The sequence below is a fragment of the Lonchura striata genome, chromosome 2, assembly GCF_050655825.1.
Source record: "Lonchura striata isolate lonStrDom1 chromosome 2, ASM5065582v1, whole genome shotgun sequence".
NCBI lineage: Eukaryota > Metazoa > Chordata > Aves > Passeriformes > Estrildidae > Lonchura > Lonchura striata.
This window is the reverse complement of record NC_140704.1, coordinates 149,277,108-149,305,091: the sequence shown is the minus strand read 5'-3', so window position 1 is coordinate 149,305,091 and position 27,984 is coordinate 149,277,108. Positions and strand designations below refer to the sequence as shown.

The 27,984-nt window shown below is 41.2% G+C and overlaps 1 long non-coding RNA gene across 13 annotated transcripts in view; it reads right to left on the bottom strand.

Moving 5' to 3' along the window:
* LOC146768478 (uncharacterized) overlaps positions 1 to 27,984 on the bottom strand; it is a 72,836-nt gene that overhangs the window by 32,164 nt on the left and 12,688 nt on the right. For 7 of the 13 annotated variants that reach the window (XR_014953096.1, XR_014953102.1, XR_014953097.1 and 4 more), the window contains exon 2: positions 1 to 27,984. This exon is cut by the window's left edge. This is a non-coding gene — a long non-coding RNA (uncharacterized LOC146768478). The other 6 variants (XR_014953100.1, XR_014953103.1, XR_014953104.1 and 3 more) reach the window with 5 other exon arrangements.

The window sequence follows — 27,984 nt, the reverse complement described above, 5'->3', positions numbered from 1 at the left end:
GCTGGCAGGGTGGGGGAACAGCTTCAGCATGAAAAGTCATTCTTTAACCTACATAAATGTAGATTTAATTGGTTGGTAACACTCTTCAGGTGTTCCATGGGAAACTGCAGATAAATTAGTGAGTTTAGTGACCAGATGACCTCTGGGAATGGCAGACAATTTATATTACACAGAGGTTTGGAGGTACAGTGCTGCCCACTGTGCTGTCAGCTTTGGCTGTAGATCAGTGCTTTAAGTCTGTTCACTGGCAGCTCACGGACTTTGCAATGAGAGAGGAAAATAAACTAGTCATGAGTGTCTTGTCTGGGGGGTCTTTGCATGGTCTCCTCTTGTGCCTGGATGTGTTTTCCATGTTTGCAGGGAATGTTTATGTTGGAGAGCTCCTTGCAGAGATTCCCATGATCACCACACCCAAGTTGCTGCTGAAGCAGACACTTCATCATCACCTCAGCAGATCTGTGCCCCAGCAAATCAGACTTGTTTGAGAGGCAGCTGATTATGAGCCTGAGAGCACTTGGAGGTTCCAGCACTCCCCATATCACAGCTAGAGCCTGCACTGTGTGTGTGTGCCCAGCCCCTTGGTGCTGCCTCTCTTCCCATTGGAGTCCTTTGTGCAGCTCCAAGAAAAAGAAGTTTGATCACCAGGAAGTTCAATAGAATCATAGAACTATTTAGGCCAGGAAAGGTCTTTAAGATCATTGAATCCAACCCTAAAATAATTTGCAGGAAACTATGGAATCAGGGAGGGAATCAGTTGGTCCAGAAAGAGCTTTGTCCAGTGGTTGCTCACACCCAGACAAAGCCAGAGGAGCTCAAGGATCAGGAACTTCTCTGATGCTGACACCCAGTTTTCTCTTATGTGTGAATGTATGTTGGTTGCTGGCATGTACACATTCCAATTAACATCTCAACTAGACTTGGAAATCTCTCACATTCAAGTGGTGTGTTACAACACACCCAGGTTTTCCAAAGCCTTCAAGACAAAGTGTAAAATATCCTTAAAGAAAAGAGACATCGTCAAGCTGTGCCATTTTCACACTGGCAGTGGCTAACCATTGTAGCTGTGTACCTTTTATATGGAAAAATATAGATAAATAGTTTGAATCATTCTTTTTAAGTCAGTTCTCTAGCTGAAACATCCCCCAGCCTGCCCAGTACCCAAAGCAGGGCAGGGACTGAAGCACACATTTTGGCTCTATGTGTTGCTACAGGGTGAAAATGAAAAAAATTAACAGTTGCAGATAGTCTGTCTTCAAAGATTAATCTGAGGTCAGTTCCTGCCCCTATACTGCCCTGCAGCTCTATTGTGTTTTGTTGTAATTGAGTAAATATAATTGAGAGTGAGAATAGGAACTTCAAACTATTTTTTTTAAATTTTTCGCTGTTTTGTTTGTGCTTCTGCTGCCACAAAGCATCATGAACTGATGAAAAAATTAGCAATTCTTATATACAATTTAGATTGGTTGGGAACCAAAAAGATGAAGACATTCAAGTGGAAAAATTTGAATATAAATGGAAGAAATGGCCAAATTTTTCAGCATTGCACTTTATAGTTATTATAGTTATTGATATATTATAGTTATATATATAAATAATAAATTATTGTATTATATTATAGCTATAACAGAAAGCAATGTTGTAACATGGGAATTGCTGTAACTTATATATGGTTTCATAAAAGTGACAGAAAGTTGAGGATCGTGCTGCTTCTTAAGCAAATAAGAAATTAAACTACCTCAATAACATTTGGAAATTCGAGATAAAGTCAAAGTCCCATATCTTATATTAACAAATTACTGGCTCCTAACACAGGCCTGCACAGGCCTTTTGTACAATTAGTGACAAATTTGGGGCCCGTGACATATTTAGTGCATGGAAAATAGAACTAGTCTGTATGATGGATGACGACTGGGTAATGATTGTAAGTAATGGTCTATTTGTACATCTGAACAAAGCAGAGGAAGCAATTAGCCCTTCCCATGAGCCCTCCATCACTGACAGGCTGTCATGCTTCCTCAGCTTCCCTGGGAGAGAGGAGTGGAGAAAAGGAGGTGCTGGGGAAAATGACAGAAGGTAGAAAGGAAGGAGAGCAGAATGAGTTGTTCCTGAAACCCAGTCTGGGTGACTTGGGTGCCCTTCTTTTTGTGTCTCAGTGGAGCTTTTTCCCATCCAGGTTCATCACGGGACAAGCTGTGCATCCACTGGTCCCTTCCCTGGCTCCCTGGCAGTCAGCACATCTGATCCATGTGTCTCACTCTGGACAATCTCATTCCAGCACTTCTTTCTCCTTCCTGGCCCTTGTGCACTTGCTCATGCCCTCTGTCATAGACAATCGTGTGGAAAAAGCAGCTCCATGCTGAGGGACCAACCTTTTCTTCCCTCCACCCCTCCCAAAAAAAGAAAAAAATAAATACAGAGGGAAAAAAAGTAGAATTGTTAGAAAATAAATTGGGGGAAAGAGCAAAGAACTTTGTTATGGCAAAACACAGATCAAGGCTGCATATTTGAGTAGACTGTGCAAACATTTTCTAGAAAGTGGAAAATGTTCAAAGGGAAAGAAAATTTGATTTGAGAAAATGAACAGGAGCTAAGGAAATTAGTGTTCATCAAACTGCAAGGGCAGAAGAAACAGTGAAGGGGCAGCTATGGAAGATCTATAAAATGATGAGTCCCAGTGAGTTGGGGATAAGAGAAACATTATTCACAGTCCCTGCCAGTTGACAGCTAGGGGCTATCAAATAAACGAGCTGGCAAGTCCACATGAAAGCAATCAAAGCAGGATATTTCTTCAGACAATGTAGTCAGCTGGCAAACTCCCCACTCCTGCCATCTTCCTATCTAAGATGCCATCTTCCTGCCATCTTTTCTTTTTCATTCTCCCCTACAGTTCAGGCAATATGATTTGTTCTTTCAACTCCACACCTCTGCACACCTCAGAAATCCTGTCCACAACATTGTCCTCATGCACATCCCTTGGAGCTGCCAATATCCTCACTGCAGATAGCTGGCTTTTACTGTCCTACTAATTGGCACTGGAATAAGGCAGTACCCATGGAAGATCTCCCTTCCATCCTGAAAGCCACATCCATGAGCTGTGTCACCCCCTATATTGTAAATTCAGAATATACTGCCCTGCAGACAGCAGCTGACACAAGATCCATATCAGCTTTCCCTTCTGCTCAGTTTGGGAGGGGAAGCTGCAGGCTGGCTGATGTGAGCTTCCTTCTGAACTGAGCTTTGCTGCAGATCAGGAAGTGCCAGAGCAGGATTCAGGTATTTCAAGTATTATCTTGTCTGTCATCCTGCTCTCTTGTCTCTAAGTATATCAGCAACTTTCTGAGGGTCACTGGGATGTCATCACAGACCATTCATTCTGCAAATGTGCTCATCTCCCTCAGTATACAAAGGGACAGATGCTCCAGGGGCAGTTTCTGGCAGTTTTTCCTCCTGGAAGTGTGGAAGGCACAGATGCTCCTGTCCCTCAAAACAGCATGAAAAACAAACTTCTTTAATCTTTAGTAAAGAGCAGACTGGGTGAGGACTTCACAGGAAAATGCAAAATACTGGAAGATATAATGGAAACAATGATACATTTGATCCCAGGTCAAACAGAAGAGAGAAAGAATGAGCTGCAGATAAGAAAGCTGCAGGTAGGAGAGAGGGGAAAGCAGAGAGCCAGGGGAAACAAACAAGAAAAAAACTTTCTTTGTTCTTGAGCTTTATTTTCTGTATGCATGGTGGAACTTTTCTATTAAAGTTCTTGTGTGTGGTTTAGATTTGGGTGGGTTTTGGTGTGTTTTTGTTTGTTTTGAGGAATAAAGCCATTTCTAGAAAATGGTTGGTAAACAGGGGAGTTTTTTTGAGTATATCTAAAACTTATTTGAATAGGGGAATTCCTTGAATTTATGTACAATAAACAATATGTTACATAAAGCTACTGTGGATTACAACAATTTAGCATCATTTCACTAGAGAAATGGCCACTCAGTTCCTTCAGATGCTTTAACATCTGTGCATAGGATGTTTTAAAATGTTACTTTTTGTCAATCTAAACATTTTAATTCTGAGATTATCCCACCTGCCACACAATGTATTCCCCTGCCCTTTTGTCAGCGCTATATCTATTAAGTTTTATTTAAAGGAATGGAAAGACTAAAAAAATAGTTTCATTATAATAATTTATGAACCATCAGGTTGATTTTCTTCTCTAGTACAGTGAAAGGATGAATTACAAAATCTACCTGCAAGAATCTTCGTCAAATCTTGATGTCTTTTTGGTGGCTGCAGTGTCAGCAGCTGGAGGTGGCATTGACCAGGCCCTGGGTGACTCAGCTGGGTTGGGCAGGGATGGACTTGGCACAGCCACGTGTAGGAATGAGCTCGTTACAAGGTGATGATTCTGTTCCCACTGAGGGCTGGGCAGGAACTCGGGGTTCTCCTCTCAGGGAGACACAAGGTGCTGGTGGCAAGATTGTTGTCTGCATATTGATTCTGAGAGAGGTTCTGCTGCCTTCCTCAGAGTTTATGATGCCACTTTAACCTCTAATCTGATAAAAAATCCACAATCCACCTACCACCCCTGCCAGCCCATTTGCTTCCCACAACTGTGTCCTTGATCACCCTCGCCATAATCAGCTGGCTCAGTGCAGAAAGCACTGGGCAGAAATGCTTCAATCGTGTTTGCAGCAGTTCAGTGAGGTAACTCTAATGGTCCCTCCTCGCCTTTGTGTTTGTGATTCTTTGAACATTCACCCCTGCTGTCATGAGCAAACAGGTCTGGAAGAGATAGGGTTGGAAACCAGGAGATGCCCCATTCCATTCAACTCAGAGACCACAAGGTCAGCCTTTTCTCCCTGTCTGTTTACGTAATGGTATAATCACCTCTCATCTATTTTTCAGACTAGGAAAGCAAAGTCCTGCTGGAGTCTTTAATCAGTTTATTTTTCCTTTTAGCTTTGTCCAGCTCTTTATGCTCAAGCCTATTAGGTGATTCTAGTGAACTAAAGCTCAGTGAAGCTGAAATCCTTGTCTCAGAAAACTAAGTCTTTCTGTTGCCCTTATTCAATTTTCAACAGCAATTAAAGGAAAAAATGTCCCCTTATTATATCCCATCACCTGCTGAATAATGAGTCGATATCCTGACTTACAGTGGGAGGCTTTTAAAAAATACTAAACTCATTATTCCCTGACCTAGTGATTTATATTGTGATCCTTCACAGGAAGAAAATGCACCAAGGTTGCAAAGTGGGAGAATGAAACCAAGAGCACATTGTAATAAATTGAGCAAATGGTACCCTAAATGATAAAAGCTGCAGTAAGGAGGAAGGAAAATATCAGCGCTGTGTGAAATATGCCAATTTAAGTGTTCATTATTTTAATTAAAACCTATGAGATTTTATTTGAGGTGGATTTGCTTCCTCAGAGATCTCACTGAAGCCATAGCGTCTTACAGAGCCCATGTACAGCTGAAAACAGCAGAGAAATGTCTGGTGATCTTCCCAGATGCATCTATTTACTGCTGACACTTATCAAACATTCTCAGCAAGTCCTGAGATGCTCTTGATTGCACTTTCTGGAGCTGAATAACACCCAATGGTTCATTCTTCTAAAGGCTTCAGGTACCAAGCAGAGTCTCTCACTCATCCATCTGAAGGCACCTGCTTCAGACTGATCATTCATGCAAGCATGGCCTTTCCATCTACCACACATTCAACAACACAGATTTCTCCAATCTTCCTCCAAGTTCTGCCCGTGGTGGGTACCACTGAAGATCAGGGACAGGCAGTCTTTGAGGAAAATAAGTAATCCAGCATTAATGTCCTCCTTTTACCTGTTCAGAGGGTGTGGACCTGGTGCCATGCTTTCCAAACTGGAAACCCTTCAACATTCCTGTGGTATAATGGTGAGTAACCAAAATGCCTGGATGCTTTTTACACCCACTGTCTCTGCCAAAGGGCCCTCAAAGAGGCAATTTACCCTTTCACAGCAGCAGGCTGGCTTCAGTCACAGTCAGCACTGGAAAAGAGAAGCTGCTCTGAGCAATGAAACACAGAATAGCTAACAGTGCCCAACAGTGCCCATCTTTACTTCATTTCACACAAACCAGGCTGATGTGACTTCAAAGACCTAAAAAATGCCCTGAGGTGCAGTGCATTTATCAGGTGTTTCACAGGATAAGTCTCTTCTCTCAACTCTTTGGAGTTTTCCTGGCATGAGATAATAATAGAACAAACCCCATCTTGCCTATGCATGTTCAGTTGAGATCAACTAAATTAATTTCTTTTAGTTAAGACAGTTATTACTTTGCCTCTTGCCTCTGGATTTTTACATCCTGTAAAACCCAACTGCAGCATGTAGTGCAGTTCTGTGCATACAAAAAAAAATATCAGCTGAAGTTTGCTTCCTAAAATAGGGAGGAAACCTCTGTGGAAATAGGTCTCACATTTTTCCACAAGAATTTATCCAACCTTACTGCTGGTAAATCTTCAGGGAAATGATTGTCTTAATTTTCAGCTTCTTTAAAAGCAAAGTTTTAGTTGTTTCGACTTTCATTCATTCTTAGTTAATCTTTTTGTAAGAGAAATAGCAAAGTTCATGCTCAGGCTGAGACCAATCCAGGGAAGTACTTAACAGTGTGAAACATCCTACTGACTTCAGAGGGACAGAATGTTTCAGCTTGTGCATGCACTAAAGTGCATTGCTGATTGGGATCTTCTGATCTCTAAATCTGAAAATGTGACCACAGAATATATCCCAGGTGGGTGTCAGCTTGGCTCCTGTGGAAGCAGGAGAAAGGAAAGTGCTGCATCATCTCAGGGGAGCTGTGGGCACTGAGCTGCAGAGATCCAAACACCAACAGAGGGGCTCTGGGAGGTGACTGCCGTGGGTGCATCTGTGACATCAGGAAAGGCAAGTGCCCTACTCTGTGCCCTGCCTCTCCATGGGACACTGCAGCAGAGAGAGCTGCAAAGTCCAGAATACCTGTACAAAGCCAGAGTCACCAGAGGACTGAGATAATACACAGATCACGAGATGCAGACATTCTTCTCATGACCTTCCTCTGTAGGAGGGTGAGGCAGCACCAGCCCCGGGTATGGCAGAATCCTCTGCAGCTCTGCAAAGGTGAGAGGCTGCCAGAGCCCCTTGGCAGGTGCCAGTGTCAGCACAAGGAGCTGGGAGGGTTGGAGGCTGCCACAGAGACCTTCCTGGCTTCCCTGGGGCTCAGGGGGCCCAGTGCACTTTTGTTACATAACCAAAGCTTTTTTATGCAACTGCTCCTCCAGCGCTGCCCAGTGAGATCCGATTATTATGGAGGATGAAAAACATTGTTATTTTTAACAGCTGGATTGAGGCTCAATAGGCTTAAAAGGATATTCAGAAGCAGCTGCTTCTGTAAGGCTCTCAAGTCAGTGGTGACCACTGCAAAAACATTTTGCCTTAGTTTTGGACACTGTTTTTCCATGACATTTGTGTTGCCTTGCAGCTGTAAATGAAAGCTTGAGTCCTTTCTCCATAACTGTTGTAAACTACTTGTAGCTGTTCATCCAGGCAGTGGAACAACAGCTTCCAAAAGGTTCTTTTCCATGAGATTAAGAAACGTAAAATAAAACCAGTGCTTCTGGAAGGTAACATCTCAAATCATAGCCTACTGTTCCCATAGGACACCTATCCCTAAGCACCTGCTTGTAATAGCTCCTGCATTATGCAATATTAGAATCCATTATCCAACACTCAAATCATTCTTGATTTCCAAGGGTTTGAAGTACTGCCATGTCAAAAAGAGTCAGAGAGTGAGACTGTTCCAACTGTGGCATACCTGATGCTCACCTCTGTGCTTTGACAGTGGTAAACATTCTGTGAGCCATTATAGTGCATAGTCTGGGCTTTTGAGAAAAGATAAAAGGAAGAAAGTGGTTTGTTCCTCTCATCCCCAAACAAAAGCAGAATTTTTATCATAGTTTAGTTATTCAACTCCATGTCTGTAGTAGATAGGGACAGGTGAACGGAAGATTTCGGGATGTGATGGAAAGAAAGACCCTTCCCCCTCTCCTCCTGCAACACGTTATCCATTACCCCAAAGAATGTAACCACACCTAACCCAGTAGTTTTCCACTCCTGACTAACCCTAGAGACCCTACCAACCCCCCCCAGACGTAGCAAAGTCCCCCGAGACTATTTAAACTCATGAGATAAGATAATAAAGGCCTTTCGACCGTCCACCACATTGGTGTTAGCGTGTGTTGTTGGCCCGAGTAGCCCGGGCGAGGCCGGGCTGCCGTGCTGTTCCTTGCAACCAGGTTGCCTTGCCTTCCCCTGAAGGCAACACAAGTCTTTCCCAAAAAAAAATAAAAACAAACCCTGAAATGGTCAGGTAAACTTTCATTTTTGTTCCAGATCAGATTGAACAGAGCAGGAAGGATCTTATTTTGTAGATCAGTAATTTTAAGTATTCTAAATCTTAAATTATTCAAGTTTATCATGCAGATTATTTATAGCCTTACAGGCTGAAGTTCCATTGATTTTCTGTACCTTCTTGGACCAGCAGAATGTATCTGATAAGTGTTGGAAAGTCAGAGCATGTTGTGGGTCTTTATGGTTCACTGAGCATTTGGAAATGGTTCCAGTTGTGTTTCTCTAAAAGGTTCTTCTGCAACCTGAACTAACAAAGATTCCAACTGACTGGAGTAAGCAAATCTAAATTCTCTTACTGCCAGTGGCAAAAAACCATATTTTTCATCAGAGGATGATTTCTTTCACCTCAAACACCTATTTCAGAATGGAGCAGCTAATCAGAGATGTGATTTATTGTGGTGACCATATGCAGTAGGCAAAGTCTAGGTACAAATTTAATTCTCAATCGCTGAAGAAAATTAAAATCAATCTTACCTGGCAAATGAAAAGAAGCTCTCAAGAGTTTTAAACAAGTAGAAAAATGCATAAAAATAAAATTCTGTCCTGTGTTGCATGTTGTATTAGATTGAAATGCAGTGCACCAGCTGAGCTGAAATATGATCAAGAAACAAAGCATGACTCCTTTCCAGGATTATCTTGATGTTGATCACACAGCTCTGTTAGTCAAGGTGTGCAGCACTGTGATAGGAAGACTAAGAGTGGTGGAAATGGAAGATGGCTGGCTGTGGAGGCACCAGCAGGAGCATAAAGCAGAGACAGGGCTCTCAGAATGTTTTGGGCACACAGCAGTCAGCAAGACCCCAGCACATTGCCTCCAGCTTCACAACATGCCCAGACCCAGAGATAAAGAATGACCTGATGATTTACAGAAGTAGGACAGAATGGAGACACTATCAGACCCAAAGAAATACAAAAATACATATTGGAAACATAGACACCCTGAAAGAACTTAAGAGATGATGTTAGGGACCCTGGATCTCATAGCTCAACAGAAGCATTGGTCACCACAATCATGCTGCTGCTCCTCAACGTGAGACTGGGAGCATGAATCAGTAAAAACATTATTTTCAGTTTGAATTTTAAGAAATTTTAATTTTAAGATTTTTTTCTTACTGTAAGATCATGAACGCCAGGACAATATGTGGCATGAATACTTTCAGCACACGTTGATAAAGCATTGTGACAATATTCATGTGTATGTAGACTGCATGGCAGTTGTCGGTGTCAAGCAGGAGCTATTTCTTCTTCAAGGAGTCATGATGCACACTCTGTGCTTCATCTCTGTGATCTCAGAAGTATCAGTTTTTTGTGGTTTAACCACAGCTGGCAGCTCAGCCCCACAGAGGCGCTTGCTCAGCCTGCCCTGCCGAGATGGGGGAGAGGCTCTCAGGGGTAAACGTGACAAAAGTCATGGGTTGAAGTAAAGACAGTTCAACAGGTAAAGCAAAAGCTGTGCACAGAAGCAAAGCAGATCCAGGAACTCACTCAGTATTTCCTGATATGGGCAGGCAGGTGTTCAGCTACCCCCACTACAGCAGGGCTCTATCATATGTAATTGAGATTTGGGGGGACAAATGCCATCACTCTGAATCCCTCCCTTGCTTCTTCTTCCCCAGCTTTATTCACTAAGCGTGACATCAAATGGTGTGGCCTCTCCCTTGGGCCAGCTGGGGTCCTGTCCTGGCTGTGTCCCCTCCACCCTCTTGTGCACCCCCAGCCTCCTCCCTGGTGGGGTGAGCTAGGAGCAGGAAAAGCATTGGCTCGGTGCAAGCTCTGCTCTGCAGCAAGAAGACTTTCTGTCTTATCTCAGAAATAAAGATACAATGCCTGGAAATGACTGATGCAAGCTGTTATTAAGGGAGATATATTCATGCATTTCAGCAGAGTTAGATGATGATGATGAAATTGAAGCTAATTCAATCTTGTAATTGCAGATAGCTGTTGTTTCAGGAACAGTATCATCCAAAAGATCTGGACTGTATCATCTTGATATTTACAAATAAACAGTGATGTGGAAATTAAACTCTGGCTAAAATGAAATTAGAAGAAGTCACCTCCTGTGGTGAAGTGAACACACAATGCTGATCAACAGCAAATGATTTCTACTTTGGTAGCTTTGCTCAAATAAGTAGTTCCAAAATAGCACTGAGCCTTATTTGTACATAGCAGATCATTTCATTGTACAATATTGTGTTCTCCAAGCTGCAAACAAAACTGAGTCACATGCTTAAAATAGTAAAATTACCCTTAAAGCAATGACATTTCATTCAGGAGTTATCAAAGCAGGTTTTTAATCCAAATGTTACACCCCATTTTACTGTTGTTTGCCATTGTGGAATGCAGAGACAATACTATGAAAAATACTGGTATTTGAAATAATTTTTTTATTCAGCTGCATTGTCTGCCATTTCCCCTGGCCTGAAAATTTATTTGCTTGTAAAAAGGGGCACTATAGGAGAATATGATGCATAATATTTTTATGGTTTCAAAAGAGTGATACCAGTTAATACTAGCTGAAGGCCCATTCTTAGATAAGCTTGATGAAATCTTCCACATCTCAAATATATTTCACATTTGAACCAAAAATAAGTGTCAAGGAAAGAAAAAAAATCTGTATACTTGGTCAGGTCCCAGACAACTGGAGCCAGAGTGACAGACTGTGAGTTACCTCACTTCCATCCTTCATGACTCCTGTGGTTGTGTAAGAATAACAATTTCTGAAGGATTTATTGTGGTGGGAATGCCCTCACCATGTACTGAGGGTTATCAATCTCAACTTTAACATGAGACCTTCTTTTACAACTGCTTCCCCTTCTATTTTTAGTTTAAATGCAGAAAAAAATAAAATCAGATGCTGGCATCCTCAAATTCATCTTCTTTTGACCACAGTGTCCTTTAAATTTGCAAAGTCCAGTTGAATCAATTTCTGTGAGATTTCCTGTAGGGCTTAGAGTAATTGTGAAACATTTTGGCTGAACTTCCTCTGTGCTGCTCCCAGGGTGAAGAGCAAGCAATAAACTGATTTACCCTCATGAAGGAGAGCCCCTCAGACGACCACCAAGCTGTGAGACTATTTCCCTTAACTAAAACTAGCCACTTCTGCCTAACCTGGCTATTCTGTAGTGCCCAGTGAAGATCCAGCAATCATTGTACAGACAGCTGAAGGTACAATTCCTTTTTTCCTAAAGCTGAGAGCGAAAATAACGCAGAGCAGTCAATATCCCAAAAGTACTTGCTTCTCCATACTGACTATAAAGACAGTTCAAGTTGACCATCTCATATGACCAAACCTACAGTGAAGTTGTCTGAAGGAAGATAAGCTAGATGCCAGCTGTGGCATTATGGATTAATGAATCCCCATTCCTGATTTTTGTTGCCTTTTGAGGTGGAAGTTGAAAGGAAGAGTGCAGGACTGAACTGGGCACTGTACAGGTGATGAGAAGAGGAACTGCTTGTTTCAAAGCCTAGATGCAACTTATCTAAGGCAGAGAAAAATCAGGTAGAATGAAGAAAGAAGTGGAGAGATAAAGCAATTATCCCGACAGTTTGTGGGCTCCTCCACCTATGCACTGATGGTGGAATATGACCTATGGAATTATAAACTTGTTTAATATGTGTTTGCTTAGCAGTTATGTGCTTGATGTTGTTGTCTTAAACTTTATGAAATGCCAAGTTTCAGGCTGGCACAATAAAGGTTAAATTCAAAATAAACAGATTTTGCCCATTGTGGCTGTTCATCTTGATGTTGTATCCTGAAAAGATGTGAAGAAGCACTACAAGAACATTATCCCCCAGTATGTATTTAAAGAACAAAGCTGTCATATACATATTTTTCATTTCATATTATACCAAACTCCAAAATACAATCCATGAAGGAGTCACAGAACTGCCTATAAAAAAATCAGGAGTGTAGTTTGGTGACCAATATAATTTATTTTTATTATCCTAGATAGTGAAGCTGAAGGACATTAATAGTCATAAAATATGACTTTCCAAGAAACTGTATAACTGTTTGGATTTGGTGTGTGAAGTGTGCAGAATGCTTCAAGAACATTACAATGTAAAGGAGGTCAAGGTCAATGTCATCAGATGTTAATGTCTTCTCCTAGAAAAGGAAGAGTTATGCATCCCAGATGGCAAAGACCTTAAAAGGAGGAACTGCAAGAACAAGCAGTTGTCAGTGAGCATCATTTCACTAAAGGCAGAAATACTAATGAGAAGTGAAAGCAGTGTTTCTTTTCTTGTGGAGCTGTATCCTATATTCCATGTGGTCTGTTAATATTTTCAAAATTTATTTTTGCTTTGTGTGAGGGCTGGAAACTCATTGGAAACTTAGACTTGGCATTGGGAGCTGAAAGGTAATGCTTGGGAAAACTGGGAAATGCAGTAACAGAAGGTTCCTCTTAAGCCTGACAGCAATTTTCTGGTCTGCATTCATTCCAACATCCCACAATTACACAGATTACATCTGTCCCAAAGGATTTCCCTTCGTGGGTGCTCTTGTTTTCAAGTTAATAAATATTAAAATGCCTTTGAGGATCTGGACTGTACTGAACATTTAGCGATTTCTAAATGACACCATGCAGTCATGACATTTAAATTTCATTAGCATTCACACAAGTCACACCTTGTCTATAGGGGTTATGCAAGAAGATTTTAAAGACTGCCATCAAACATTCTCAGCTGCAGGTCTGGCTAAAGTCAAGTGGTCTAAATGACACCTTTTTTGTGCTCAATCAGAAGAGTGAATGGTCACGGTTCACTGGGACTGAGCGAGAGCATCAAGGCGCCAACCCACAGCACTGGTGAGCCCCTCTGAATGGCAAAATCTGAGCTGAGGGTGCCAGAGGTACCCAGGGGCTGCCCTCAGTGTCTGCTGGCTTTGCTGAGCAGAGAGGGAAGGAAGAACCATCACAAAGCTGGCAGATAGTTAGCACAGAGTAGGGAAGCTCTCCTGGGGAGGGAGAGGGAGAGCAGAGAGGCTGGGCAGCTCTGGGGCACTAAAATCCGTGGGAAGGTTGGCTTCAATTGCTGTAACAAGAAAACTCTCTGTTGATCCCTGCTCTGCTCAGGGTACCAGCATGATGCTAGTACATTTAGGCTGTCTCTTTAGGCTCTGTGCTTAACCAGTAAACAGTGGAAGTTTCCTCCAGGACAAATTTCAGAGCAGGGACTTAACAGAGCTGTGCTGGTGACTTCCCTCAGTCTTTAATCTGGGAAAAACCTCGGGCTACAATTTTCAGGCTCCCATTGTTCCCAGCCTAGCATAACTCCATTTCTTGCACCATGAAAGCTGCAGTGGTGATATTTCTCTCTCTTGGAGCAGTGTCTACTTCATTAATGTTTTGGAGGTGCAGGTACTATGGTAACGAGCACTACAGTCAGTGCCTAAAGAGGAATTTACATCGCCAGAGATGCTGTCTTTGAACAGCTTGACACATCTGTTCATGAACAGCAAACTGATTCTGTGTCAGCCCACAAGAAACTCAGCTGAGCTGCAACTGGATCAGACAATGCAGTTGTGTAGGGATTTCAGAGGTAATCTAAGGCAGAGCCATGTAAAATGCAAGCGAGAATGAGAAAATACCCAGAGGTTTTAGGAGGCAGCAATATTTATTAGGAACCTGAAGTTATCTATTCTAAGCAAAGCAGTAGGAAAAGCAAAACTTGTGTATAGCACATAAGCAGCAATAAAGGCTCACTCCAAACCGAGAGGATTAATGCTCTCCTAATCCTGTCACTCTTCAAGGAATTTTGAAATATTGGCAACTTCTGGTAATCGAATTTTCCCAAGAAACAAAACAAAACAAAAAAACAAACAACAAAAACCCACTAAACCCTGCCTAGCTTCAGACAACATTAAGTATGCCAGGAAGAAATCATAAAATCAAATTAAACTTTGGAATAAGTTGTCTGAAGCTTGCAAGTCTGTCTTGAGTCTACTATAATTGCTGAAATCTCTTTGCCACATATAGCCATAAAACTTCACATAGTTTTCTTTATTTAGTAAGTTCCACTGGCTTTAATTTATGTGTTTATAGAAGAAAACGAAAGTTTCAAAGCTATGACAAAATATTATTTGATACAATTCCAGTAAAGAGAGAAAAAGCCAGAGACAAAAAAAGAAAACAAAACAATAGTAATTGAAAAGAAATAAGAAGCAAAGACATTGAAGTAATAAAATAGGAAGATAAACAAAATAGAGGGAAAATGGAAACACAGGGAGGAGAAAAAAACATATTTTCAAAATTAAAATACCCAGAAAATCCATTAACAAAATGCAGTTAAGCAAGAAGCAGAAAACCTGTTCTATCACTTGGCAAAAAGAATAGATACTCTAAGCTAGTGTTATGCTGCGATTAGGAAAAAATACTAGGAAAGTATGAATATAAAGAGATCTGTCATTTGATTTTTACATTAAAAACCTGATGTAAAAATATGGAGGGAAACATTCTTATTTCAAATATTTACTCTAAAGACATCTATTTCATGGAAAAGCAACTGTTCACATATGGAGAATTAGAAACATAAAGACTTTTGCTAGCTAAAAAAAGGAGAACCAAAAAATGAAACTGAGATACAAAAAGAAGCAGAACCACATGGTTAACTTTACCATCCAGACGTTCTCAGTGGTGATGTATAGACAATATGGTAATGTGGCTTTTATTGCAGTCCCAGTGGATAAGAGCTCTGTGCAGGGAGGAGGATGCTGTGGAATGCTCAGCTGCTGTGCCACCTGTGCAGCCCCTCAGGTTTAACAGATGGAGTTGGGGGAATTCTGATGATTAAACTGGGAAAGGGTCTATATGCATTTCTTAAGGTATTGCCAAATCCCAGTTTGGATAATTGCAATGAGTGAAATGTAAATAAAAAGTAAAATTGTAACAGTTCCTAGGAAAACCCCTATTAAACTCTTAATATGTGATCAAGAGTCACTGTCAGTAGAGAAATTTCACAAATACACTTAAACTTTATCACATCCCAGTATTTCTAAATGTAATTGTATTACTGACTTCCTCCACACAATGAATATTTATCAATCCAGTGAGTGGTAGAATTTAAATATTTAGAATGTAAAGTCATCTAATGTGCTTTTCCTCTACCACCAGCTGTATTTAGAGATAGAAAGAACAGGAATCAATATGAAACATTATTTAGATGGATGGAATGGCCTGGCACCACTTTTGGATACACAGAACACATTATCTGAAGTTTCTAGCTGTTTTTAATCAGTCATGGACCTGCCCTGTTCCTGCTCTAGGCAACAGAAAGAAAACAGCATTTTCTCAAGACAATTCAGCAGCCTGAAGATCTCAGCTGCCCTCTGAAGATACCTGTCCCTTTTCATTCACCAGGAGGGTAGTTTGGAACAACAATAGGAACAAAAACAGGCATGGACATATCTGAGCTTTGAGCAAAAGGAGAAAAATTTCTTCTCTGTGATTGCTGCAAAGTCTGTGTGGTCCCTGAATGTTGGATCATGACAAATGGGAGGCCTGACATATTTAGAATGAGTTGGCAATCAACCTTTGTGTGTGTAACTTTTCACTAGGCATGTGGCCATAGGGAGTGCTCAAGATAAATAATGACATATTTGTGGGTGCAGGGCCCTGGGGGGATCTCTAAATTGACCTGACAACTTCTAATTGGGATGAACCTATTCCTCTTTTGTCTTGAAACAAGGACTCTGCTTTTCTTCTCTGAGGCCTTCACACTCTTACATTCTGTAGTTTTACAATAGCCCTTACTGTTGAAGGGTTTACTATGTCATAATTTGGCCATGGTAAAAACTGGAATGCATAATCCACTACAGTCAGTTTTTTTAACTCTACAGTGCCAAAACAAAGCTTGGATTGTGGTTGGGGTAAAGACTCAGACCTGGATACCTTCTCAGACTGAGTAAGTGCCCATGTAAGCAAACAGCAGATCTGCCCCTAGCATTTTGGAAATCTAGGGCAGAGGAGAAGAGAGAAAATTAATTTACTCTGTGTTCCCCTTGATCATCCCTTTCTCTGTTTCTTCTTGTTTTGTTTGTCTTTCCATATGTTTTGCAATAAGAGTGAATCAATTTCCCTTCCTAGGCCCTCAAAAGGGAACATGTTCTCCCAGACAAAGAGAACCAACTCAGCCTGGACATATCCCAGCAAATTCCAATTAATGTTGAAGTTCCAATTAATGTTGGAATTCCAATTAACATTTTGAGATGGAGATAAGGGATCTGAATAAACATGTGAGCATGTTGTTTTTCACTGCAATTCACAATTAAGCTTCTTAATAATGTTTATGAAGAAATTTTGGTATGAGTGGAAGAAAGTGAGGTAGTACCTGTTGGAAATAGGAAATTGGCTGCAGAAACGAATGCAATGCTCCATTCAAAGTAGATCTCATTTTGCCAAAATATTTTTTCATTTTTTCCTATCTATTCCTGCCTTTCATTACTTATTTCTTCTCCTTATTTCTAATGAAAAATTATGGCAATAGAGTCAAACCAATATATATGATTTTTCTTCGATGGTTTCAAAAGCAAAAGAAGAACATGCACATTTTCAAGTGACACTCTGCTGTGACTAAAGGATTTGTCTCTGCTGGGGATGCTAATTAGAGGTAATTTCATAAACATTTACCTGCCATTGTATTCTGTCTTCCAAAATATTATATTTGTTTACTTCGGGAATCTCACAGCTTTGTGGATACAAGACACTGGGAATGAGGCTCGGATGTGGCAGCTCTTTGCTCAGGATGGCACTATCAGTAACACTTGCCTTTGACACTTATCTTTGAACAGAACTGTGAAAATTCTAAAAGCCTTTCAGCAGTTCTGAAAAATAAAAATGGGAAGAAAGCAGGGCTGAAAAAAATAAATTATCTGAATATCTGAGCAGAGACAGTAGACCATGGAGATTCCAGAGCGTTGCCAAATTACATCACTATGAACTGTGGCAGGATCCCAGGAGCAACAAAACCAACCAAAGTTCAGTAGACTCAATCAAAGGGAAGAAATTTGGTTTGCATTCATTGATATTTGAGCACAGGTATCTCCATATGTTAAGAAGATTACAGCATTACTTCCAGCTCCTGCATTTTTGGTATTCCTCTAGATGGATTCAATCCCGTGTCACTTTGGAAAAGAGGCTTACCAAAAAGACTGAGACAACATGTTCACAGCAAGGAAATAGCAAGGTTTTGTTACTGCATCTAGAGATAAATAATCAAGGCTAAAACCACAGAAACTGTGGTTTGCATGTGCTGTGGTTTGTGTATTTTGCCATCATGGCACTGCACTTTTAGATCTCTTCCACCTCATGGAATTCACATGACTCCATTAGACTCCTAGACTGTCACTGTAGATCAGGAAAAATCAAACATCTTAGAGTGAGATCCACAAGACCTGTCTTGTAAGTCTGCTTCAGTTTTCCAGGAGGACATGATAATTCCTCCTAACTTGTCTCAAACCGAGACAGCATCACAGCTCTCCAAATCAAGGCGTTTATCTTGGGGCTTCGGGAAGGGGCACTCAGACACCAACACTGCCAAGAATCTTACACAGTCACTCTGCAACTTTTTTCTAAAGGACAGAAGTATGTGGAGTTCATCTTCATTTATCCAATATGAAACTTATCCACGAGACTGAAAAAACAGCAGTCTAGTTGTACACTCCCTGTTCTACACAAAAATGGAGGAATGAGAAACTGAATTCCTTTCCAGGAGACAATCTGGACCCACTCTCTCCTTTGCACCCCTGCTGTGTTGATTCATCTCCTCACTAGACAGTGGATATCAACACTGGATTGTAACAACACTTGACATACATTAGATATGACATCCTTCTGCCTTAATGTAGATGTTTAGAAAACACAAGGGACCTAGACAGCCCATTAGTGTAAAAAGAAAACAGAGTATTGGATCTCAGGTGCCACCTCATCTTAAGGTGGATGCATAATACAGATTCACTAAAATCACATCCTGAAAATACCTATTTTTTTCCAATTGACTAAGGAAGACCCTAATGAGCTTTTATGGATGCATTCGTATGGGTACATACAATACCTCTAAGACAACACAGTTTTTTACTGTTGACCCATGAGAAAAATGTTCTCGAGAACTGACCTCAGACTCACAGAGAGTACAACTCTCTCTAGTCTGTTTTTTGTTCTCCCACAAAAGAAGGCATTTTTGTAAGGAACTGGTTATGTGAATTTGATAGTTTCTGAATAAATAGTTCACAGTTTGATATTTTGGAGAGAGTTAATCTCACCAAGAGAACCATTTATTGCTCATTCACAATAGCAGGTTGGGAGACGTTTCTATCCAAAGATTTAGTGCACTCTACACCATTTAAAATATGTATGCATCGATGGAAGAAGAGAACAGTACTCATATTTTACTGGTAAAGCATGTGAAACAGAAAAAAGTTATAGCATTTAAACAGTGTCACAGTGTCAGCAATGAGTGGGCAGAGATAAGCAGGCACTAGAACCCTCTGGCATTTTTGAACTCAAAACTTCTTCCTCCTGTTGATCATGGAGGTCAGAGGCTTTTATTATTGTAACTGAGTTATTTTAAATGCTTTGCAAGTCAGGAACAGAGAAGCAATACCTTAGAAACATGGTTCTATTTTTTTTTTTTTTTTTGCTATGAAAAATCTACCCACATTCTTCAGAAGCAGGACAACTTGTCCAATAGTGTTTGCATCACCATGGAGTGCTTGGCAGCCATCAACACTTTGGAAGCACCTCAGCAATGTACATTTGGGAATACTTTCCACCACAGGTTTTCTCTTTCATGTACATTCTTGTCATTTGATATATACTGGAACATCAAAAGATATGAAATAACTCATCCAAAGATGATACTGCTACCTTTAATTTATCTTTTACACTGAGTCCCAGAAGAGCAACTTGAAGAAAAAAATGTGGAGGTGTCAGGTTATTAAACCATATTGTCTTTTAAACTGTTTTTCCTCTCTTTCACAATTTGCAAATCCTGTTCATAAAGGAGGTATTAAAAGCAATCACTCTGACTTCCTGAAGAGTATGATATTAATTATTCAGATCAAACTCCTTGAAGAACAGATGAGGTCAGACTGCAACAAGTGCAAGGGGAACAGGAATTAAAAGTGTCCAGACAATGTGCAGAAAATGAGGATGTCTGTGTTTCTGAAGGCAAACAAAACAGTGATGTCTTCAGTAAGACATGTGGGACATTGACCCCACAAATGCCTACCCTGCCCTACATCCAGGTTATCTGGTGGGCTTTCTTGCATGTAATCTTGGGAAATGACACAGGTAATACCCGTTGAATTCCTCTATCCTCCTGCTTTATGCACCAAGCCTATTTGAAGTAATTTGATACATGCCATCAACTCTAATAGCCCAAGGATTCTGGGTTTCATTGTCCTATAAGTGCTCTTTGCCTTTTCTACCTTCATTTATGATGCTTCTTTTTAAAGTACCTCAAATAGTCTATGAATTAAGCAAACTCATCTTATTAGAAGACTCCCCAGGGTGCCTTCAGAACTTCAGCTTCTAACTTCAGACCCTGGACACAATCAATGAATGAATCAATAATAATCAATGCACAGAGCATTTCAGAAGGATTAATGATTGGCTGGGAGGTGCTGATGGGCAGAAATTAAGTCAAGGGCCATTAATCCCAGCTGGTCATTTGCCTCCAGGCAGTGCTTTGTGCCAAGGTCATTACTGCTATTCTAAGATAAAAATAAAAGGAAGCTGACATTGGCACATGGATATTTTTAACCTGGCTTTTGCAGAGTCAGTGGCTCTGTATGACTCTTTCTATTAAACATGAACCCCATTCCAACAGGCACTTCCATTGCATAAGGTGTCCCAGCAGAATTTTCTCCATTTAGTGAAGCAGCAGGTGCTTTCAACCACCAGAGGTTGTACAGAGATGTCCAGGGTTTATGGAGCATGGCAGACCACCATCTCCTGCAGTAAGGATTTACTCACTCCCTCTCTATACTCAACACTTCTGCATGGCCAAATTCTAAGAATTTTGCCAACCACATATTGTGTCCACTTTGCGCTCAAAAAATCCTGTCAGCTCAAGACATAGAGGGATCACAGAAGGAAAATTACTTCTAAAGTTCTTGGATAAGCCCCAGGATGTTCATTTATCCACACAGATACACACAAACAGATGGGGTGACATTAGAACTGTAAACTTAGAATCACAGAATGGTTTGGGTTGGAAGAGATTAAAGATCATTGAGTCCCAACCTTCCTGCCGTGGGGAGGGGCACCTTCTGCTAGACCGGGTTGCTCAAAGGCTCCATCCAACCTGGCCTTGAATACTTCCAGAGATGGGGCTCTGGTAAACCTGTTTCAGGTCCTTACCACCCTCAAAGTAAAAACATTTCTTCCTAACTTCTAATCCAAACCTACCCTCTTTCAGTTCAAAGCCATTACCCCTTGTTCTTTCATTAAATGCCCTTGTTAAAATTCCCTCTCCAGTTCCCCAGAGCATTTAAAAACATTCCAGTGTGTATCCTGAGTATGCATGCATAAGGTGCCACAAAACACTCACAAACAGCATATAAACTTCCCAAAGTATCCAAAGTATCCACATTATATGGCCAACATATTATGTTTACAAAAGAATTGTAAGAGCAAACTTTAAGGCCAGGACTATGCTTGTTAATCAGCTATGCCAAATGCTAGAAGGATGTCAGAGACAGTTTGGCAAACCCACCTGCTGTACCTCAGAACACCTTGTTCTCCAAAGCATCCCAAAACATTCCAATGTGTATCCTGAGGTAAATTCCTAATGCTCAAAGCCTGCCCCTTACACCTTGTGCTTTCAGACTGTGTAAATGGAGCTATAACAAGACCAACAGTGGTGGACAATCCAAGGCAGGTTCCTTCACATCAAGATGCAGTTGTTTCCTTTGGCAAGGCACGCATATTATGGATGGCTCTGTATTGCTCTTGGTTGGTTGTGAGGAGAAAGGAGCTAAGCAGTCCTAATCATGCTAACTCATAGTGTTACAGGGGCCAGGAGACTGTCTTGTTTTACTTGCTGTAAAATGCACTGAGGTACATTCAAAACACTGCTTGGAATTTCTTCCTGTTCCAGGCTTTTCATGTAATTAAAACAGGAAACCAATTAAATTCAAGTGCCCCCGTGTTCCATGCAAAAGCAACATGCAACTAAAAATGATAAAGTCTGAGCCTCCCCATGTGCTGCACAACCCCACAGAAGGACTAATTTTCCTCTCAAAATACAAATATGAAAGCCCTAAAAAATGTTTTGAATGGACATGGATCTTTTGACAGCAGCTTCTGCTTTCTGATAATTGGAAATTTTACTAGAGGTGTTACTTGCTTTCCAGGAATTTTGGAAAACTTGTATCCCAGGGAACACAGTCCAGTAAAAAAAGAAAGAGCAGAGAGCATTTGGCTCAAGAGACAACATGAAAAATCCCATGAGGGGAGGAATTTTTCTTTGTTTAATTTGGGCAGAAGAAGAAAAAAGCAGACGAAGCTTGTATTCAGTGTAAACATAATGTCAGTAGCAGTAGTCTACAAACTGAAATCCCTCCAAGTGCTGAGTGAATCGTAGTTACTTTCTATCTGCTATTTGATGTAATCCAGCCTTAGCTAAACAAAACCCACCTGGACAAACTGGTTCCTGTTCACTCTCTGTAGGCATTTAATGGTTTATAGATATTGCCTACATCCTTCTTATGGTCTGTCATAGGATGGGTGTCAGAAAGAACTATATACATGTGTATTTTTCTCTATAGCAAAGCAAATTTTCTGTTGAAACATCAACCAGGAAAGTTGTGTGTTGCAAGAGAAGCTGATCAGGTGCTATTTTAATGCTTGAAAAAATTAATGGTTGGCAAATAAAGCAGTAATCTGCACACAGTTTTTTGTCATATTGTTTAATGAAAGTAAGAGAAAAAAATGGCTCACTTAATGAGTTGAAATCCTGAAGAAATTATGCAGAACTAGGTAGAAATCTGGATACTGTGGGCTGGAAAATGTAACCTCTGTAGCTTCAATAGAAGCAATGACAGTCTAGTGTTAGCCTAATTATCTTCACTAATAACTGAATCACTCTCAGCCTATGGCTACAGACATATTATAAGATGTTTCTGGCGTGATTTAGAAGTTGGTGTTAACACCATTCAAAGAGAAAATTGATACCTCACCCTGTACAGGCCCATATTAAGGTACAAAGTGTAACTCCTCAGTGGTACCCTGGGTTTTCTCACAGACTCATCTCCAAGATATAAGCCCAAGGTGTGTATATAGACAGGTATATTCAAGGAGATTTGGTGTTTTGGGGGCTTTCTGCATGTCCCTCTCTTGTCGATCCTCTCAGGTCACACCAACCCAGCCAGAACTGCAAACAGCATCCTGTTCCAGAGGAAACCCATTGTGTTTCCTGGGGATACTTGTCTGAAGTCAGAGAGAGACTGGAGAAGCTAAATGAGAAAGGAACTCCAAGAAAGTGCTGTCACAGCAGATGGTTGTCCAGAGTGCCGTGACCTTCCCAAAAAAGCATCTTGAGAAAGACAGCTCAGGGGCACAGACACGTCTGGGCTCATGCTGAGTGATTTCAGCTCTTCTGGGATCCAGGAGACACAGAAGGAGACACAGAGTCTTCCTGCAGGGTTCCAAGGAGAGCTTTATTGAGCTGCTTCCTCAAAGAGATCCAAGGACAAAGAGCTGCTCAAGCAGGGAAAGCAGGGAGGTTTTATATGGATTTTGAGGGACAGGGCAAAACACCAAGGCCAATGGGATGAGGGCACAGGGGTGGAGAGAGGAGAAAGGGCCAACAGGATACATTAAATCTGCATGTCACACCAAGGTATGCTGGGAGGAGCCTTTTTCCTCACCCTAACATGGTGGTTGTGGATTGAGGGGTTTTTCCTCCAGGGGCACGCCAGTGGGCTCTTTCCCTGTTAGCCCACCAGCCTCCACAAAGTGGCACAGGGTGACTCTGCAGCTGCCATTCAAGGAATCCCTATGGTGAATTCTGTGCCTGTGCTGTCATTTACCTCAGCTGTACATTTGTGGTTGTGCTGCCTGGCTTCTCTCATTGCTACTGCAATTACAGGCTGCTGAACTGCTCCAGCCTGTCAAATCACTTCAGCCCAGGGCTCAGAAAGCTTTTAGTCCATGATGGGAGCAATGCCCATGCCCAAGCTGCCTTGCCACCCCTGCTGTCGCTCCTGGGAGCAGGGGTGTCCTTTTACCAGGATGCAGAGGGTGGAAGGAGAAGTGGCAAGTGGCCAAGTAGACTAGAAGGCATGGAATCAGGGCTCAGCAGAAAGGAAGGAAAAGCTGAAACTGTCAGACAGGAAGCAAAGTCTAGCAGCTCAAAGTGCAGTTAAAACATCAGCCTGAAATTATTTCTTACCTCACAAATATTTGAAATTACTTCCCAGGAGGGAAGATATGCGATATCTTGTGTTGTTTCTGACGAGAGAGGAACTCTGTTCCTGGTTGAATAAACTGTGTTTGCTTAGAGAGAGAGAAAAAATAGACTTTTAAAGCCAAAGCTGTAATTAAATGTGCAGCAATTCTGAGAGTATTCATACTGGTAAATGTTATTGACATTTCCTTTCTGCTTTTTCCAGCAGAAACAAATTATGAACAACTCTATTGTTGCAATAATGAGTTCTTGATAGACATAGAATTTATTTTTTCTTGTACTGCTTTAGCCCTGAATCTGTTCTCACAAGTGAAAAATAGAGACCATTCTGTTTTAGCATCACTGGCAGTGACAGAAAGAGTTCCACAATTTGAGAACACCATGAAATGTATGGCAAGGCTGTTCTGGAATCAAGGAACACAAGGCACCTGTGCCAGTTGCCACCTTCCAGTCACTGGAATGGGATGGGATGATCTGGGTAAACTGTGGAAGCAGAAACTGAAAACCTGACCCAAACCAGTAATGACATAGAAATCAGCTTTTAAAATATTTCCTTTCCTACTCCAGGTAGTTGGATAGACTTGGATTTCCAGTTCCTAACTTGGAGCTCCAGGATCTACTGCCTCTATGGTGCTTTTGTAACTACTACACCCATCCCCTGAGTAATTACAGACTTGCTTTCTCCTTTACTTTAAGGTCAGTTGGTCTTCTTTTTTTTTCAATTTTCTAGATACAGATACTTTAGAACATTTAGCAAAGAACTCTAGAAATCTGGATAACTACTAAATTATACTGCTCAGCCTCTCTCCAGTTTACCACTAATTAAATGTTCTTATGATGCACTGGGACAATAATAATAATTGATAGGTTTTTAAAAGGAGCTGAGTCTAAAATACTTTTCTGCTGGAAGATGCCTCATTGTAGAGCTGGAAAATGAAAATAAATAATGTGATAAGATTTTATCATACAAGAAGGTAGAAAATAAAAATGTCTCAAATTAAAATACAAAATTCAGCAGTTTGATCTGAGCAACACAAATCCTACCAGTAATGAAAACTCTTTTTTATCATTTGTTTTGAAAAATATTTCATTTTATCAACAAGGATGACTTGTAGGGAGAATTAATGTTTTTTATTACATGGGATGATGCAGGTGGAAAAAATATTCTCATAGGCATCCAGTCCTTCCTTTTCTTATAAAAATTCTAAAACAGCAAAAGAAATGTTATGTCAAAATCCAAACAAATTGTTTCCACTTCTTTGGAAACAAGACATTCAAAATCAGCTGAAATCTCCTTTAGCCCCATTGCCTTCATTACTGGTTTGGAATGGGAATAAGTGTTACCTGGGGGAAAAAAGGGTTTTCAATTCAGCCATACCAGTACATTAGGGATGAAAAAATTCCAGACACCAGCTTTAGATCAAAATGGAGCCCTCTGCCTGGCCACTGAGCTGTCTGCCAGCAGAGCAGCCTCCTCGTGCTTCAATCCATTGATTAGGATGCTGGCAACCATGGCCAAATGACCCGACTGAAGTACAGCCCAGGAGTGTCATTAGCACGGTGGCTGTGCCCTGCTGGGCTGATGGACAGGGGGCTGAATGTGCCTTGGCACAACACAACCCTGACAGCTTCCCAGGCTGGTCACACCACTGCCTCCTTCACTCTGCCTGGAGCAGGGCTCTCCTGGGCTGCTTGGGAGTGTTTACACTTCCCTGTGAGCACAGGCTCCCAGTGTTTATCCACACAGTCAGAAATAAAGGCAAGCAAATACAAAAGAGCTGGGACTGTTTCCATCTGCTCTGCCCCAGAGCACTGAGCATCCTGCATGCAGCACAGCTGAGACCTGCTGCTCCTGCTCCTCTCTGCTGGGAACAGCCTGCCTTGCAAGGGCTCCAAGCTGTTTTAGGAGCTGGTACCCACACCACGCAGACATACAAAGCCCTTTGTGCCTAATTTGCCACTGTGCCTGGCTTTGAAGAAAAGTGGGACGTGGAGATTTTTGCACAAGGCACTGTTTTCTTTTTTAGTTTTCTTTATTGTGTGCAGGTTGATTTGAGGCATTTCTGGGACTTAAAAATCCCAAGAAGGAACTTTTTGCTCATTTGTGCTATCTCTAATTAATAACTTCCTTAGAGGAAAAAAAATAAAAGAAGCTTGGAAAACTATTTCTCTGTGAACTGGAGATTTTTTGGACACAGGTAGGCATCACTACTTGTCTACTATAAAGCTGCATTTATTGACTCTTATTTCCTCTCTAGTCCAGGCTCCTTTAGGGTACCTTGGGAATAGCTGGGGCTCTAGAAGAGCCCTCAGGGCTACTTGCAAAATGACTTGCTGGCCATGCTGCCCTGATGACCAGTCCCTAGACTGATCTTCCTGCTTTTCCAAGTCCTTGTCCATTGCTCTCCTGATGCCATGGGAAGCAAGAAATAATAGTACAAACTTGCCCTTACTTGAAGGGCAAGTAAGGGCAAGTTTGTGTTGAAGGCAAATTGAAACCATCTTTGTTCCATGATGTCTTGTCTCCTTTGGATGGGCCATATCTTATTGTGTTTCTTCCCATGTGATTTAAAAGCTTTCCCCGGAGATGCTAGAATAGAACAGAAATAATTGCTAATTTTAAAGTGATGTATATTTTGGATCTGAGCAATGCAATTCAAACTGTGTCCCACAGCTTTCCCCCAGAAGAAGATGACAAAATATTGTGTGCAAAATGCAGCATGAAAGCACTGCCAGGGTCCTGTTCCAATGGGTCTGGTGGGCCTTCTAATTAGCAAGGAAAATGGCTGAGAATGAGAATTTGGTAGGTGAGCCTTTCTTAGTGCTGGTGAGTATCTGTAGACACAACTGTGTAGAGTGAGTGCCCTGTCAGGCAGAGGTGCTGTTACATTTACATGAGTCTGCAATGTTATTTACATCTAAAAACTCAACTGCAGATTATTTCTGGCTGCCCTCTCTGCTTCAGAGGAACACATGGATGCCCTTCCTTGCCTACAATATTAAACCATAGTCAGGGAGTGGGTAGTGCAAAAGTGTTTGGCTCTCATTTTGAGGTCCACATGGTTCATGGCATCTGAAGTGACACGATGAGGCCCCCAGCTATAGAGAATGCAGTAGATATTGTTTGACCAACCTAGAGGCTTGGAAAGGGAACAGTAGCACTGATGGGAGGAAGGGAGGAGGGAGACACGAGGAAATACAGATTATTTCTGTGCAGAAGAGATGGGGACTGTGCTTGAAGAAAAAGCTGGTACATACAGGAAAGGAAATGATAGCACAGTTTTGAAGAACTGAAGACATAATGGAACATTAGGGAGGTTCACTTGAGACCCTCCTCTTATTCTGCTATATGGTGATAATTTGAAGGAAGATAGATGCTACAAATGTGGGTGCTAATATTTCTACTGCTGTGTGGGAATATGCAGCTTCTTGTTCTCTGGGAAAACTGGTGAGGATAGCACTCAGCAGGTTTTCCTGGAGCAGACCCACTGCACTCATGGGCAGAGCCAGAAAATTTCTCTATTCCCAGTCCAAGCTTAAAATCAGGAGACACTAAAGAGAACACAGGTGCGTGATATCCTCTCATCCATAACACATCAGAAATTTTAATGCATAACCTAAAGTGTCTGCTATGTGATAGAGAGAAAAATATTGTTGGTTATGCTTTACTGAAAAATACCCACACTTTTAATATGTTTGTTCTGTTTATCTTTACTTAAAAAGAATAAAACCTCAGGGATAATGGGGGCTGTACAGAGTGTTTTGTGCTTAATTAATTTTATGTATGGACATGAGCTGCTTTATCTGCTAGATTAGGTATCAGTTCTAATGTAACATTTATTGCTTGTAGTTTGGGGCACAGGGCACCATTTTATTCGCTATTTTAGATTGCATGTTTCATTTTTTTATACTTCAATAAAACTTCTGGCCTAGTTGCCATTTTCCCTTTTCTCAAAGTTGAACAGACAACAATGTAAAGTTTTCAAACAAAAACCCTGGAGGTTTTACTGAGCTCCCAAAGATGAACAAAAGCAATGAGCACAGTCAGACCTGTCAGCAGAAGTTGTTTTGTTTCAATGATCACTCCACCATGTAGAATTCTTGCTGCATAACAAACTCAAAAGCAGCATCTCCCAGAGACGCTCTCCGACTCCTCCAAGAAGTACC